The following is a 14,518-nucleotide window of genomic DNA, read 5'->3' on the forward strand; positions in this document are numbered from 1 at the left end:
TCTTTTAAAAAGTAAACATATCTTATGATATTATATAAACAAGAAAATAAGAAGAAAGAGAATGTCTCAGTGATATACATTTTTTTTATTTATTTATAACATACTTTTATTTTATGTATGTAGCACATTTTAACAAACTAAAACTTGTGCTAGTTATTCTCATAACAAAATAAGGAGTTAATGAAACATCCTGTAATGAAAGAGAATGTGTCGAAGTAATACGTATAAACATATGAATTTATACTTTTTATTAAAAATATTATTTTTCTCTACAATTTAAAAGAAAATAATACTGCACACTTTGTTATTTCATGTAAATTATAAAAAAAAAATATTCTGATGAAGAAGAGATCTCTAGGTCAATAACAAAAATCAAAGAAAAACAAAAACTGGAAGCGTAAAAAATGAATTTTATAATACATACATTTATTTAGAACAACATTAATTAGTAAATTTATTTTTAAATAGATTAATAAAACAGAATTCATCATTGGATAAATGTCTTTCAGTCCTTAGATCATTTACAATTTTTAAATGAAATATTTTTTAACAAAAAAAATTCATATATTATAAGTAATAAATTTATTACCTGAAATCTTGATTCATCTATATTTGCCCCACCACCATGGGCCTGATCAGCATTACACTGTGCAGCTATCTGACCTAATCTTTCACTAAGTCCTGTACAAAATGCAATGCCTTCACGGCTTAGTGATAAATAACCATTCTTTAATGAAATATCCTGAAATGGAAAGAAAATATGTTGAAGAAAAACATATACATATGTATTTATATTTTTTTATTAAAAATACTATTTTCTGTTTTATTGTATTTAAGTATAACTGTTATAAATTTTATTACATATATGCAGGTATTTACAGCCAATGTAATACTTGAAGGCTAGGCATAATTTTCACAGAATATTTTGACACCGTTAGTAACAAGTAGTTAAATTAGTCAAATTTTAGTAAACAGCTTACATTGTAGATCCCTAACAATTTGTTTTACGTAGTCTAAAAGTGCCCTACTTGCCTAATATGTGATTTAAGTCCATAAGTCCATTGACTGATTCTATGCAGCTCTACAAGATTCACTATCTAGTGTCAATTGTTTCATTTTAGTAAACAGGTTACATTGTAGATCTCTAACAATTTGTTTTAATTAGTCTAAAAGTGCCCTACTTGCCTAATATGTTATTTAAGTCCATTGACTGGTTCTATGCAGCTCTACAAGATTCACTACCTAGTGTCAATTGTTTCATTGTAGTAAACAGCTTACATTGTAGATCCCTAACAATTTGCTTTACATAGTCTAAAAGTGCCCTACTTGCCTAATATGTTATTTAAGTCCATTGACTGGTTCTATGCAGCTCTACAAGATTCACTATCTAGTGTCAACTGTTTCATTTTAGTAAACAGGTTATATTGTAGATCCCTAACAATTTGTTTTACATAGTCTAAAAGTGCGCTACTTGCCTAATATGTTATTTAAGTCCATAAGTCCATTGACTGGTTCTATGCAACTCTACAAGATTCACTATCTAGCGTCAATTGTTTCATTTTAGTAAACAGGTTACATTGTAGATCCCTAACAATTTGTTTTACGTAGTCTAAAAGTGCCCTACTTGCCTAATATGTTATTTAAGTCCATAAGTCCATTGACACGTTCTATGCAGCTCTACAAGATTCACTATCTAGTGTCAATTGTTTCATTTTAGTAAACAGGTTACATTGTAGATCCCTAACAATTTGTTTTACATAGTCTAAAAGTGCCCTACTTGCCTAATATGTTATTTAAGTCCATAAGTCCATTGACTGGTTCTATGCAGCTCTACAAGATTCACTATCTAGTGTCAATTGTTTCATTTTAGTAAACAGGTTACATTGTAGATCCCTAACAATTTGCTTTACATAGTCTAAAAGTGCCCTACTTGCCTAATATGTTATTTAAGTCCATTGACTGGTTCTATGCAGCTCTACAAGATTCACTATCTAGTGTCAATTGTTTCATTTTAGTAAACAGGTTATATTGTAGATCCCTAACAATTTGTTTTACATAGTCTAAAAGTGCCCTACTTGCCTAATATGTTATTTAAGTCCATAAGTCCATTGACTGGTTCTATGCAGCTCTACAAGATTCACTATCTAGTGTCAATTGTTTCATTTTAGTAAACAGGTTATATTGCAGATCCCTAACAATTTGTTTTACATAGTCTAAAAGTGCCCTCTCTATGTTATTATATATATATATATATATATATATATATATATATAGAGAGAGAGAGAGAGAGAGAGAGAGAGAGAGAGAGAGAGAGAGAGAGAGAGAGAGAGACACACACACACCTTTAGTAGCATAATTTTTTTTTAATAAAAAGAGGAAATTTATTATTTCTTTTACTACATTGTTATTCTTTCTTAAGAATTAAAAAAATTACATTTAGCTCTATCATTCCTAAAATTATTATTTTTATTGGTGTATAAAAACTATGAAATATAACGCATAATTCTTATGAAACAAATGAGTGTTTAAGAGAATGATAAACTCGTATTTGACTCAGAATATAAAAGACAATTGAGTTTTCATGAGTAGTTAAATATCAAAGAGGCTATCTTTGTACAGTTCTTAACATACTCGTAAATACACTCTCATATGATCACACACACTCTCTCTCTCAATCTCTCTCTCTCTCTAATCGTTCTATGTATTTATTATTTCTCTCTCTAAGTTGGTATGTCTTATGTCATTTTTTATGATCATATGTATATGAAGAATTTTATTTGTTCTAATTTAAATTCTTTTATGAGATATTTTGTTAAATAATTTAATAGAATTATTTTAATAAAGATATTTTTATATATGACTAAGATATTTAAAAGAATACCAAAAGAAATTTTGCTCCGTTGATGATAAATATGACAAATAAAGGGTCAAAAACGCATGTTTTTGACTGTTGAATCATTTCGGTTGTTTTATATATATTAAAAAAAAAATTTACATTAAATAATGATATTTTTATTACATTTTTGAGATCAATAGGTTTGAAAAAGAATATCAATAAGATGCTGTTCTTCTTTTCGGACGTAAATTCGTAGCCTCTCCTCAAAGCACTGCACGGCTTACTTTAACATTTCATTTGACACAGTTTCAATTTCTTGAGGAATGGAAATTATCAGATCTTTGATTGTATGTGGTTTGTTCACGTACACTCTTATCGCAATTTTGTAGAGGGGGATTTTAGCTCATGTTCTGCCACGCCCAATTCCATAATAACTTTTGTCTCCATGTAGCAGCGTGCTACATGGAACTAAAATATGACGTTCGGCTGATAAATTTTACACACGTCATATTTTAGTATTTGCAGAATGCCCAACGAAAGCCAAACGACCGTTTGGCTTGGCTATGGGTGAACCGTTGTCTGCAATTTTTGGTAGATATATATTTGCAGTTTTTAGAAGATTCTTATATCAATAAAATTTTGACTCAACATAATATACTATTGCATAAACATTATGTAGATGACACTATATATATATATATAATGAAAAAGTTCAAAATGAATGAAGTATATATTAAATGAATTTAATAAAATTGATAAATACATAACATTTACAATGGAAATAGAAAATAATAATCGTTTAAACTTTACGGATATAAAAATACATAATAAAATAGATAACCAAATAAAATTAGAAATATATAGTAGACATATTAAATAACACAATAATTAATTACCGTTAATTTCATCCATGCTCCCAAAACACGGGTGTTTTTAATTAATTGTTATATAGTCGTAAAATACCTCAAACACGATAAAACTTCTTCAAATAAAGAAATAGAAATAATTAAAAACGTTACTGTCGCTAACTGTTATAATGAACAAATTATATATTAAAATAAATAACTAAATTAATATAAATAGCGATACAGAAATTATTTCAAATCTTTCTAGATACGACTTGCTAAATTTAAAATTAATTCTTCCCTTAAATAAGTACCAGAAATCGCCAAATCTAACGGTTTGTACCCTTTGAATCTACTTTATATAAGATATTTTGGCGGTCGCAATTCCGACTACCAAATGTTTCCACAGTCGGCATTCCGGCAACATATAATAGAATACGGTCATACATCCGATCGTAATAATTTCATGAAAATCTTAGATATTTATAATATTTCTAATTTGGAAAAATATCATATATATTGTAATAATAAAAATTTAATCGACGAACAAATATTTTTTAAAGACGATATATTATTTAAAAACATAAATATAAAGAAGTAATTATCTAATCTAATAATTATTTATTTGATAACACGGTTCCGTTTGATGAAAAAAAGCCGCAGTCGGGATTCCGGCTTCGGCTCAGGTTAAAGAATCGCTTTTCCTTTGGTAATATTGTTTGAAAAAATGAATAATAAAATTTTGTTTATAATAAATAATCTTTATATATTAGATTTCAAACAATTATATTCATATCTCCGCATTTGTATAAAGAAATTTACAGTTCTAACCGGATAATACCTATCGCAGAAGATTTACATAAAGAATTTCTAAACAACAATACAATAAAACCATGACGTAACTAAAAGACAGTTACGAATTTCATCGGGAAGTGTGGGAGGCTCCGACGTCCTATCATCAATGATCGAGCGGAACACCCTTGCAGCACATTTGGGGGGAATGAAAAACCTTAGTCCCGGTGGGGGATCCCTTTAAGGATTCCTGATTTGAGGCGAGGCGTCAAGACTGTAGTTCCAGTTGGGAATCCCTTTGAGGGTCCCTCATTAGAGACGATACATAAAGACCGGAGTCCCGGTGGGGGGAGCTCACTGGTGTCCCCTCGTTAGAGGCATGGCATGACAATAAATGACCGAGTCCCGGCTGCCTGGGTAGGGGTTTGTTCCCGCAAAGGTAGTTTGAGGCGATGGCACCCCTCCGAGCTGAGTTTATGCTTAATTTCGGGTTCGGCTGAGGTGTTGGGCGGGGAAAATAAATATGTAAAAAAAAAAGGAAGGCGTGGTGCATTTATTTTTTATTACGTATATATATTTTTACTTTCCCTTCTAGAGCTGTAGCTCTAGAAAGTATTGTAATCGGTCCGATATGAGCATATGCAGTTTTCAGTGGATCTTGAGTTTTGAAATCTAAAGAACCCAAAAAAATCAGTGGAAATTTTCCCGGATGATAAAGTTCGTACATACTTGTGTTCGGTATCGGTCTCTATATCTCTTTATATCTCCAGAATTACTAGACCGATTTTGACCAAACATAGTCGCATTACTTCTATATGCGAGGCATTGATGCCGACTAAATTTTCAACTTAAAAAGTCACGGGGGTGAGGTTGTAGACCAAGGTCACCAGCAGTATCTCGAGATTTCACCTAATTGAGGTGATATTTTTCTTAGGCGCATTTTTTAATTAAAAAATCTGATGCGGACACCACATTATTTCCTTTTACGCCTATTAAATTGAAAATGTAAATAAACAAAAAAAAAAAATACATATATATACTTTCGGGGAATATTGGGATTGCGGGAGCCGATCTAAAGTTTAAAACTATCGATTGTTTGAATTGAATCGAATTTTATTGGAAAATGCCGGCAACGATGCCATTACGGTGCACTTTTCTTTTTTGTTTTCTAATTTACTCGTTAGGTTTTGATATCGCTAAATAACAATCCTTCTCTTCTCGTCCACTGCGGTCTTCATCCTCGACATTCGTTCTGCCTTCACTAAAAATTTTATGCCGCCGAAAAACTTGAGCTCTTGACATAACCTCCTCTCCAAAAGCCTTCTGAAGCTTACCGTAAGTTCTCGTCGCGTTTTCTCCCGATTTAACGCAAAAAGAAATGGCATACCGTCGCGCAATATTTTGCGGTTTCATTTCTGTGCCGAGAGACACAAACACGTGTTCACTTATTACAGCACAACTCACGACCGAGCAGTTGCATCAATGTGCCGCTTGGACTAGAAGTAGCTTATAGACCAAGGTCAAAGATGGTGTGCCAACCCAAGCTGCAGGGTTGCCACATCTTGCAAAGAAAAATCAGTCTCATTACTTTATTATTGCACCTCGTCTATATATATATATATATATATATATTTTTATATAAATTTAAAAAATTTGAAAAAATTATCAGACAAACGGGTTGTTTTTTAATAACTCGCATCTCAACGCTTCGTTCTGAATGATTCGCAAACCTCGTATCTCATACGTATTAAATTGTCTTACTAGTGTTTTTACACGACTGTCCAAAAAGGACTGTAATGTATTTAGGATGTATATACTCCTATGTTTGTTCCACCGAAACAGCTCAATGGCTGAACCGATTTAGATGTGTGACTCTCGTGTCGGAATCCTTACGTTACCAGGAATCTTATAGGCTATATATATATGTATGTTTACGAAAATTAAAAAAAATTTAAAACAATATTATACTATATGCAAAATTGCCCTTTAATTATTCTATATGAACAAACATGTTCGTATAGATATTTTTTTTGTTTTATTCACTTATCTTACACTATTTTGTTCAGAATTAAATTTTCTACAAGTTTTTTTAAAGGTTTTATGCGTTTATTACCCATTTAACAAAATTATTGTACGTCGAACATAAAAAAAGGCGTTTTTACTCCAATTTACTGAATTTCACGCCAGATTTTTCAGAAACTACTGCATATAAGATTCTGGAACATATTTTATTCAATTTCTCAGGTAAAAAGCCATAAAAATTCACTAATTTTGTCCCTTAATTAACATACTAAAAATTTCAGTACGATCTCATTTCACCGGGTTAGCTGAAATCCGGGAGAAAACTTTCACTTCAGGTGGGATGTATGTCGCACAACAAATGGAAGCTGCATCGAACCAAAGTGAACGTCGGATGACAAACTTGATGTATTTTTCTATGAAATGAGACTTAAACCGAATCTGTAAGTGTTATCTACATAAATTTTTATACGCTTTTAAAGTTGTGAAGTTCATTTTGAATCATCCTTATACCCTCAATAGGTACAACAGGAGAAGAGATGTAGCTCCTGAACGGTTGTGATTAAGGGAAAATGTAAAAAAATAAAAACATATTATAATATTATATGTCGTATCTAAAAGTACGATACAAATTGGGAAAGGATTCCATTAAAAAAAATTAAGTTGTTGGCCGCCTTATTGACAAAATGGTGGAAATTTCAAAAATGCCAAGAGGGTATTTTTAACGGAACTCAAAAATTGAAAAAAATTCTCCATTTAAAATTCTTCACAGCTTTTCTTGTGTACGAGATCCCAACAACGGTAGCAAAGTTAAAATGTAAGCTAGGTTTTGTCAGTAACGTTATCAATATTATATGATTTTGCTACAAAAACAATAGTAAGTTAATGATGATGACAAGAAAATGAAAAAAAAATTCTTCAGTTTTTTAATTAATACTTGCCGATTACGGCAGATGTCACAGTAGCAACGTTTGCTGACGATGAAAATTCTTACTTTCTAAGAAAATCCGACTACTGCGTTTCGTTTTATTCAAGATTATATCTTGGCTTACGCGGTGGAAAACAAAAATAAACGAAACAAAATCAAAGCGCGTCAAGTTCCTTAGTAAGGAACAGTGCTACTGTTTCTATCTTCATTATTCCGATTCCGAGATCTCAGGACTGCAAATATTTGGGCGAAACATCAGTTGGATCTCAAGTACTGGCGGATAGGAAATAGAGAAAGTAAATTATCGATTTATAAATGAGTTTTGAAGCATATTTGGACTTACGGGCTTGAATTGTGGGGTTCAGCGTGTGTAACTCCACTATTGACATACTTGAACGCTACTAGACAAAAACATTGCGGAAAACGCTAAACATACCTTAGTACATAAGCAACAGCCTCATATATTATAATGATCTTAAATTTCGAACCGTTCGGCAGGAAATCTCTCTGATCAGCCTACGGTATCAAAATCGTTTGATCGTCACCCGAATAATTTGGCGGTCAATTTATTGGTTAACACGATCGATGATTTTTCAAGATCGCTAAGGAACAATATTCTTGATCTGCATTATCGTTTCAATTAGGTGACTTTACGGTCTGGCCGTACAGAGTGCTCTTCTATTTCATTATTAAACAAGCCGCTGGGTTTGTGGCTGCTTAATGTTAGTTCAAATAGATCTTATTTACTTATTGTTCAATTATCTTGCTGAACAGATTGTAAAGTTGCTATGTCGTTATAATAAAAAAAAATTAAAACAATGTAGGTTCTTATTTTTTTTTTTTAAATTATATTTTACGTGAATATGACAACCGCATCTTAACGCTGAATGATCAAAGCTACTTCGCCGATAATATAAAAGCATTTGATGAAGAGTAATGCTTTAACGGATACACACAAAAAATAAATGGACTGAACTTATAGTCTCTTTCTTTCATGGAAGTCTGTTAAAACTTTTATTCCAAAATTATTTCCTGGATAGGATAATACAATAACTATTATGTAGTTTTACCAGATTTGTACAACAATAACTGAAAAATTATAGGTTGTTTCTGATGCAAGGCTTATATACGCATACACACAAGTTAATTTAAAATACTTATCGTTATATATAAATATAATATTTTTTCGTTTATTTTAATTCAATTTGATAGATTTTAGAGCGAGTATGGACTGTATTTGATGAGTTTTCATTATCATACCAGACGATTCTTTGCGATGGGAAGTCCTGAGTATCGATGCGAATTTGTCTATACATTTTGGGAATATCTCCTGATGGCACGTAAAGTTGTATTCGTTTTAATTTTAAAACGAATTACGATTGAAAATAAATCTTGTTGTATTACTGGACCGTAGCGAGAATTGAATCGAGCGATTAGCCGTTCAATGTTTTCACCCCACCATCAAATACTACTCTAGGTTTAGTAGCGGTGGAAGATTCACGAAATACTCCGTGGTGAAGCAAATAAAAGGTTTCAGATGGAACCTTAGACTGAAATGAATCTACAGGTCGCATGCGATCTAATTCTTGATATTCCTTCGTGAAACGGAAGTAATCTTCTTTAAGTTTAGCGTTTTTCTGAAATCTACGATGTAACAAATTGAAACGACGTCTCGCATTTTCATAAGAATCTCCTAAAGTGCAGTTTTCCTTACGAGGAAGAGATACAACAAATCTGCCTTGTTGATCACGAAAGATATTTTGAAGGAAATGTTTTTCGCAAAAGGATTCCTCCACAGTCGGTAAACGATCTTCGATCTCTTCAGATCTCCAAAATGTCTCTATTTAAGAGGAAAGTTGTTCGTTACTAACAAGAAGCGATATTGAATCTGAATTATTTTTCCGTTTACTAGGCTTAGTAGGGAGTTGACCAGAGACTATGAAACCAAGACGAGTTTCTTGAAGTACGGTACGATCGGAATTACGAGTCGATCGAACAGATTTAATATTTAAATCGACACTTAGCTTAGATTTAGTAACCTAAATCTAAGCCTGTTTTATGCCGGTGATCAGCATTAAAACAGGTTTGGTTTGGAGATCAAGTTTAGCAGCAAAACGTATGTTAGATCCTTTGCGATGCGGAGGACCGTAAAACCTTTGCGGTTGGTTTTAGAGCGAGTATGGACTGTAGATGATGAAATAAAACAACTCCTTGTCGCCTTTGAATCGCTACGTTTAATATGTCGTTACACTCTTGACATAATAACTAACACGACAAACTAAATTGAAAATAATAAATGCTAATATAACTAGACTTGAACATTATCAAAAATACTACTAGTAACACTAATCGTCCATCCGGACGAAATCGAAAATACGACTGCTCTTTGCAGGATTCGGGCCCCGAATGAATAGAAGTCGCTGCATCGTAATGACCACTCCTTGCGGTATTATGACGTAGGACATCGTATGAACATAGCTTGTCGGAGAGCTCTAGCACCCGACGGCAAAAGCGGAACGTAACATAATAATTCTAACTAAAGCACGCGCACATACCGTATTTAATTCGCGCGGATGTGGCGGTTCTAGCGGCGATAATCGGCACTAACTAAACAAATTTCGCTTGTACGGTTGTACGGTAGCCGCGAGGCTTAACGCACCAAGAACCGAGTAAACCGAGCGATCCGGTTCGTCAAGACCCAGCTAGACCGAGTTATTTTTTTACAATTTAAAAAGTATTCGTTTACTTAATTCTGTGATGTTCATTCATCTGTGACGTTAAAACATAGCAGACGACTACAGTAGTATTTTTTGATCCGGGGTGCGATCTAGCGGAAGGTGATTTAGAGGCCGACACCGAACACACACACCAAATACGAACATTAACATCCGAAAAACCTCCATCCTTTTTTTTTTTGTTTTATGGGTTCCTTACGTGTCAAAACGCCATGCCCAAACCGGACCGATTACAATACTTTCCCTTCTACAGCTATAGATCTGCTGTAACGCCCTCTAGATGGAAAAGTAAAAGGTAAATTAAATGAAAATAAATTTAAATATATAAATAAAATTGTGAAATAAATTAGACTTTTTACGATCGGTACGTTATAATTACAGGTATACAAAAACAAGCAAAGGAAAACTTAAGGAATAAACGAATGAACTTTTCATGTTAATAATACTGAATAAATTCAAGATATTATAAAAGAAATCCCTTTCGGCATGCCGGAACGCGGAGGTAGATTTCATCGATGCTAAGTAGAAAATAAGAAAACTTTCACCTTAAATTTAAGAAAAACTTCAAATTTACTAAATACAACAACGGTTGCATATGAAAAAAAGTTTCACGTGTTTAGCATACGACAAGCTATTTAAGCATATCTTCTTACAATTCCAACAACATTTTGGTCATCCCTTGCCGTAAGGGTTGGTCATAAAAAATTGTTTCAAACAAAAGTCTTAGGTAATGTTTAGAGGACTAACGACCGCTTTAAACCGATTCGATACTGTGCCTATTAAGCGAGGTATGATTTTTTTTTTTGTTTTTAAACCCTCATTTTTTTCACCCCCCTGGGCCGACGGTTGATGATATCAAAAACCTTGACTTAGATATGTTTTAGGCCCTTATCCAAAGATCAGTAGGAAATTTAAACGAGTTCGATATTTTGCTTAATAAGAAAGTTAGGGCGATATTTTATTTTTTTCGAAAAAGTCCCCCCCGTTTCTATTCCCACGGTCCGATTTTGGCGGTTAAAGAACACCACCGAGATTTTCTGACGAGTTATTTTTACAGAACAATTTGAAAGTGATCGGCGGAAAATTACGGCAGTTATTGTGTCCACAAGAAAGTGAAATATACATATGTATAACTTTTGAAGTGACGGTAGTTTTGATGTCTGGAGGATGTAAAAACGCGAAGATATGTCAAAACTTTCCAGAAGTTAAATCACGGTATCCGTTACATAGGTAGCTTTCTTATGAAATCTACCTAATAGATTGTGGAAAACAAAACCGAACATTTTTTTATTTTATATCACCTCTATTTATTTATAAGAACGTAAAAAAAATTATCGTAAATAAAAATTAAAGTTTACAAAATTACAGATCATTATACTCGCGTTGAACTTTGAATTTTGTATTCAGATAAATTGAAACGGATAGAAAAGTTAATAAAACATTTTGTACACCTTTAGTTTTAGAATTAAATCCGGTTTGCTCTGTGAAATCGTTTTCCCATTACCTATTTATTTAAAAGTTAAAAAGCACGCGTTGCAAAAAAACCGGTTACGGACAAAATTAATTTTATATTTGGTTTATCATAAAATTGATGAAACATTTTCGCTCGTATACTCCTACTTCCCCTACACCAACGCGCCATCTCGATCGTTCTCTCGCTCAAACTCTCTCCCTCCCCGTGTGAGTTTGCCGTGTATAATATCGGCAAAGTTTTATCCGGGTTAAATTTTCTATAAAAATAATTTGGATTTAAATTAAGCGTTATATCCAGAGAAGGTTTTTAACGTTCTATGCCGATAGTAAAAAAAAAACAAACGTCGATCAATTTTATAAAATGGTTTTAATACATTTTTAAACGGAACTTTGCATCTCGTAAAAATTACGTCTCGTGAATATTATATAATAGGTATAGTCGTAACAACACTCGCGCCGATAGAAAAATATTGTAATATTCCATTTACGTACATTCACTGATAAAATCTTTTTTAGTACCACAGAAAACCGTCTACAGTTTTTAAGTAACAAATTATTGACTTCAGAATGTATTAATAATATTTCAATATTTTCACGTCAATATTTCTCAAGCGCATTAGATACATCTAAAATATATGTTATTGCCGTAAAGCCAGTTACTCGAACCCGTACTTATCAGTATTATCTTTAGAAAATTTTCCAACAAAAAAAAATACAAAACAAAACCGAATAACGTAAGTTCCAAGAAACTAACGCAAAATTCAAGTTAGTCTAATAATGTAACACACTACGTACGTCTTACTTAACCAGATCGCATACAATCTCATTCGTTAATCACCTAATGTGTAAATATTTGAATCTGAAAACTGGATTTTGAGTTAGTAAATTTATGTCGTATATTCTATATACTTTATACCACCTTATTCCGATGTTTTACTTAATATTTATTTTTACGGTTGAGAAAAATACAAAATAAGAAAAGTATAAAACGTTACTAAACCTTTATCGGATAAAAGGAAAAGAAATAAAAAAATTCAAATGATTTACAGTAAAATCGTAAGATAATAGAACGAAATATTTTATAACTTTTTTATATCACACATATTATTATCACAACTATTGTTGCATACGATACAAAACATACGGAAAATAATAAAAAATCATCTCTCTCTCTCGCTGTGTGTGTGTGTGTGTGTGTGTGAACACTTGTAATTTAAATTAATTCCATGATTTCAGTAGACAATATTTATTTTTTAAATTATCTGCTACAGTATAAATTTAAATAACAGATTAATAATATCATGAATCGCTTTAATTTTTGACGTAAGTATTTATATATAGAATTCTTCTACCTGTCTCGATTATTTGTTAATTTTAGCACCCTCGGGGCCGTTAAGCAGAATATCAGTCGCGCCAGGATGCCGTGGCAGTTGACTCTCCATATAAACAGGCTACAGGCATGCATAGCGCCCACCCATAGCCTCGCGCCCTCAGTCTACCCTTGAGGGTCCCCCATGCCATCATTGGACACACCCCGACTCGCCGCTCTTGAATGCAGACAAGCCAGGGTGGACTAGGCAAGATGGCTGCTACCTCCCGTCACTATACGTGCCACGCTTCGAGACTCCCATATATGGATGAAACTACCTCTTAGAGACTCTTTAACACGGCCTTAAAATTTCCATTTTTATAGACTTTTAAGAAGTCCACTGGCGTGTAAATATGCAACTATTTTTCTTTCATTTCATTAGCTAAATCACCAGTAATATCATTTCTTAGACGGAACCTCTTTCTAAGGTCCTCATATATTGTACGCTCTTCTATTAGATGCTTAATTGTAAGTGTTTTATTGCAAACACCGCACATCGGTCTCTCATCGCCGGTTAACAAATATGAATTTGTTAATCGCGTGTGACCGATTCTAAGTCTGGTCACAGCTACTTGTTCTCGGTGAGTCAACTTCACGTCGCTTTTCCATTTATATGGAGAAGTTTTCACCGAGTTTAATTTTGTATTTAAACTCCTCCACTCAGTATTCCACTTGTGTTTTACTACGTTAGTTAGACAATTTTTAACATCTGCCACTCTTACAGGAAATGCATCCAAATCATCTCAGACTGTTGCCTTTCTGGCTGCTTCGCCTGCGCTCTCATTACCTGTAACACCAGCATGCCCTGGAGTCCATACAAATATGCATCGCTGTCCTCCTTGATTTAAAACGCATAAAATGGACAGGATGTTTGAAATTAAGACATCCTTAATGTTTCTGTTCCGAATTGCAACAAGTGCACTTAGAGAATGGGAACAAATCACTCTCTCTTCTAATTAAATAATTAATTTAATTATTTACTATTTTTGAACTTGAACGGGAGTTTTTTTTTTATTATTTCAGCTGATTACTTTAATTTTTTTTTTCATTTCTTGATTCAATTGCATTCATTAATATAATATTAGCTTTGATTAATTACTTACGTCAGTATTATTTTTTTTACTTTTTTTCATTTGTTAATTTCTGAATTGTTACTTTTTGAATTTGTAAGTCGCTGTCACTGCATGTTAGCAATTTTAATTATTACTTTTATTATTTGTCGATTTTATAATTAATTTTAATTTTATTGTAATACGTATTAGTATTTTTTTTGTTGTTATTCTTCGCCCGTCCATAAAAAAAAAGATTCTATGAACTTAAATGTAAATTATCGTAAATCTAATAATTGCATGACGAGAAAATAAGTTAATTTAATTTGGGATTATATGAAACGTAAACATCTGATAAGCAGCTGCTAGAGTTAACTTTATTAAACATTCAATAAAGTAGCTACGCAAGCACTGTTATTCAAATTATACTTCAGGTTTATATCTAAAGATTATAAAATCGTTTCGTTATCTT

The 14,518-nt window shown here is 32.6% G+C and overlaps 1 protein-coding gene across 1 annotated transcript in view; it reads right to left on the bottom strand.

Moving 5' to 3' along the window:
- Window positions 1–594: 594 nt before the first annotated feature.
- Window positions 595–14,518, bottom strand: part of LOC142327908 (uncharacterized) — a 109,501-nt gene continuing 95,577 nt past the window's right edge. The window contains exon 8 of the mRNA XM_075371275.1: window positions 595–742. The gene's annotated coding sequence lies outside the window, so the exon portion shown is untranslated. The remainder of the gene's footprint in view (window positions 743–14,518) is intronic.

This window comes from Lycorma delicatula, chromosome 7 (genome assembly GCF_047948215.1).
Source record: "Lycorma delicatula isolate Av1 chromosome 7, ASM4794821v1, whole genome shotgun sequence".
In the NCBI taxonomy this organism is placed as follows: domain Eukaryota; kingdom Metazoa; phylum Arthropoda; class Insecta; order Hemiptera; family Fulgoridae; genus Lycorma; species Lycorma delicatula.